The sequence below is a fragment of the Centruroides sculpturatus genome, unplaced genomic scaffold (assembly GCF_000671375.1).
Source record: "Centruroides sculpturatus isolate CEXI.00-Female unplaced genomic scaffold, Cexi_2.0 scaffold388, whole genome shotgun sequence".
NCBI classification, from domain to species: domain Eukaryota; kingdom Metazoa; phylum Arthropoda; class Arachnida; order Scorpiones; family Buthidae; genus Centruroides; species Centruroides sculpturatus.
Genome location: NW_019384674.1, coordinates 343107 through 347111, shown reverse-complemented (window position 1 = coordinate 347111; position 4005 = coordinate 343107). Strand labels below are relative to the sequence as shown.

Genomic DNA, 4005 nt, shown 5'->3' with positions numbered 1-4005 from the left:
AGCCCACAACGAAAGGTGAGAAATGGGCTTTCGTGTATCCGGATCAAATCACCTACAAGAATTTCTGGTCGGTTTGATGGAATAAGGCGACGCAAAATGCGGGATCTGTCGAGAAGATGGCGCTTTCTATGGGAAATTCACCCCTGTATACACATTACACGCTTGAGGAATCCGGGAAAATTCCATGGGGCCAATTCTTTAATGGCATCCAAAGAGCACCACTAAAGGGCTTTTAGTGGCGCTCTTTAAATGGGCATGGTCGCTCCACTAAAGGGGTACTAAAGATGTATTAGTGGGCTAAGTGTTTGTTTGTTTAGTTATGGCAACGCAACACTCGGGCGATTTGCCTACGGGATGCCTTCCGGGAGATTTTTTAAGGAAAACTGGCCTCTATTTAGGCGTTACAGACGTGGAGAAAACCCGGAAAACACGTGGCCAACCCACCCGAGCGAGGCGCGAAACCACGACCGAACTCCTACGAAAACCGCTTGACCACTGGTGGGCGGGACTTAGTGGCACTTAAAGGGCACTAAATGACTCTTGGTGGTGTTTAATGGCATTTAAAGGCACTAAAGGGCTCTTAGTGAGGCTTAGTGACACTTAAAGGGGAGCAACCGAGACTTAAATGGGCACAGGAAAAGGATCAAGCGCTGGTAAAGTGGAAAAAGTCGAAAATGGAAAACAAAAATCTTTTCCAACTTGTTGCATGAATCGAGTTTATATTTATATGTTTTTTGAATGATTTATTCTTTCATAACTGATAAATAAATTTTTAATTTTTCGTTTTTCTTGTAGTCCCGTTCGAGGAATTCTGCTGTCTGGCCGTTGTTTTAGAATTTAATGAATTCCCCTCTGTAAGTCGGCAGAAAAGACATACCGAAGATGGAGGATGCCAAATTCAAAATGTAAAATAACTTAATTAAGAGGCACAAACTGAATTCAACTTAATTAAATATGAAATCTAAGTAGTTTTCGTGCGTTTTAGTGTAATTATTTTTATTATTTAGACAAGGAAAATATAATTAACGTCATAAAATTTTTAGTTTTATAAATTATTAAATAAAACTTGAAATAAATTAATATTTTAAATTATAAAATTAAATTATATATTTTGCCTTCGTAAAATTTTATGCGATAAGTTTTGAATATCTTATTTCTGTTCTCGCCCCCAGATGGCACCATCATTCATTGAGTGCCATATTGATTTTTGAGTAGTAGTATATAAGATTTTTTTATTGCTGAAATAACAGATAATGTATTATATTTTTATATTAATTTATTCATACCTATAAATACAGTTGACGCTCCATTTTACAGACCTGGGTATAACGTATTTTAAAAAACTCCTAGTTCGTAAGCTCCGTCAGAGGTTCAATTAATTGAGAGTCAAGTGGTATATAATTTTTCGGTGTAATAATATAATAACATTTGAAATTATCAAACTGCAACCTTCTACAGATCTTTGTACTAATTACAAAGATTTTCCTACAGACGGCGCAACTGTGCAAGTTGGATTTCTTTCTCTGGTATTTATCGCAATATGTATTGTTTGTGTCACTTATCTCACACATCTTACACAAACCACAGTATCGTCAGTTACAATAGATTATCAGACTACTCTATTAGTTCGTTATATCGAGGGTCAACCTGCTAAAATTAGAATTTCGGGCATTATGAGGTTTACGCACCGTAGGCCTTTGAAGAAACATATGACAGTCTCAGTTCACAGATTGTTAGTATTTAGATGCATGAAATGTGGATTAGTTCAAGACACATGACTTATATAAAAAATTAATTTCCATAAGATATTATACACATATGAGTGTTTAGTTTCATGAAATGCGTGAGAACACGAGCATGCTGAGTATATCAAGTAGCATGCGTATCATACTAAATAACATATTTGCGGTGTATTTAACTCTCTCCTCCCTGTTGGCAATAAGCTGAGTTATATATACTTTATAATTATTTTGATGTTGGATTAGTGAATAAATATAAAATAATCATAACAAATTTGTATTATAAATTCAATTATTATTGAGTTTACTATATGTATTATGTGTGCTTAACAGTCTTTTATAGCAGTAAATACTACCGAAAGACTTCAACAATTGAGAGAGAAAATGAAAGAAAATAATTATTCTGCTTATATTATACCTACAGATGATGAACACCAGGTATAATTTAATTATTACAGTATATATATATTACGTACCCACAAATTAATTTAACGAATATGTAAATTATTGTATATTTTTAGAGTGAATACGTAGCTGAGTATGACAAGAGAAGAGCTTATATATCAGGATTTAGCGGATCAGCAGGTAGAATATCGCACTGTATAGAGTAAAAACCTGTCCGAAACGGAACTTGAATAAAACGGAAACCTATTCCTACAATTCTTATTTACGCAGGTTTTCCTGCATTAATTTTAGGAGGCTGTATTTAACTATTGAATTTTTAAGCAGAATTATTATAGGGTTGCAATTTTCAAATTGCAGACCTATACATTCTCACTGTCTGTGTTTATGTCTGTCCTTCGTTAATCTCGAGATCGGAATTATGATCATGTATCAATATATATATATATATATAATTACAATATTACATAGAAGAAATTAATATTACTTGCCAAAAAATATATGAACTTACGTTTTTAACACGAACAATTCTATGAATACAAGATATATTATTTAATTCATATCTATTCCTATATCAAGAATATAAAATTACGTATGTTTATAACCTTCGAATAATCACTGATCATATTCGATATTACAGAAGTGAATAGTATCAATATTACGAAATAAAAGAATGTCTCTGTTTTTATGACTTATATTTTCTGTGTTGAGATATCTCCGCTTGGCTTTTAAACCTGGCTTTTTTAATAACCACTTGCATAATTATTACTATAATTTACGACTTTAATTAGTTAGAAATGAGTTGTTATATAAGAAAGTTCTATATTTTCAGCTAGTATCAACCGGTTGCTTCTACATTAATGGAATCAACTAGTAATACACTAAAGAACAATGTCTGTAAGCTTTACATTACCATTAAAAGAAATTTGAAACGTTTATAACTTTGTGAAAACTTATAATTTTAANAACTTTATGTTTAAACTTTGATGATATAATTAAAACAGTTTTTTAAAAATAAAATGTCATGTTATGATGCAAATAAAATCAACTTAAAGATTTATGAATTGTTTTTGTCATGAATATAAAATGATATTTAAATAAAGTTTATAAATTTTGTTTACACACAAGGACAAATCTACTTTTTTTTTTAAAGAGAAGATAATATTAAAAAAAATACTTTTATAAAATATTATTCCATGAATTTAATTATATCATTTATTGCAATTAAAACAATACAAATAGATATAAATTCAAAATTAAACAATAGAATTGAGTTTTTTAAAAGAATTATTTACATAATACAGTTCTTAAGAAGTAATAATTATATTTAAACCTTCAAACTAATTTAACCTACTATATAATTAATTTACACTAAAAAGATTTGTTCGAATTTGCCCTTGAATTATATACAAAATAAAATACGCATTGGTATTAATTATATCGATATATTTAATTTTGATAATTGAGATAATTTAAATACCTACACATTAAAATCGTATAGTCCTATTTGAATTATCTTAAAACAGTTATAAACGACTATCATCAACATCCTTTAAAAATGAAAAGTAACTAGAAATATAAAGGAATCGTTCTGTAATTAAATATTGATGTTATGTAATGTCCTATAAGAGTAGACTTTAATTGAAGTGTTAAAATATGTGAATGACGTAAAAACACGTTTATTACTATGCCAAATTGTCTTCTAGTAAATTTCCCATTAGAAAAAAAAATGCAAATAAAATATAAATAGTGCCATTCAGCTGGAAAAAAATCAGTTAGGATACTGAACAGAAGCAGAAATATATAACAAGCACTATTCAGAAAATTTTGCATACAAAATTAATTATAAGTCTAATAAAAAATG

The 4005-nt window shown here is 29.8% G+C and overlaps 1 long non-coding RNA gene across 1 annotated transcript; it reads left to right on the top strand.

The window, feature by feature from the left end:
• Positions 1-776: 776 nt before the first annotated feature.
• Positions 777-2547, top strand: LOC111626779. The gene is made up of 3 exons (XR_002756928.1): positions 777-905; positions 2073-2177; positions 2261-2547. It is a non-coding gene; the product is annotated as an uncharacterized LOC111626779 (long non-coding RNA).
• Positions 2548-4005: the final 1458 nt, after the last annotated feature.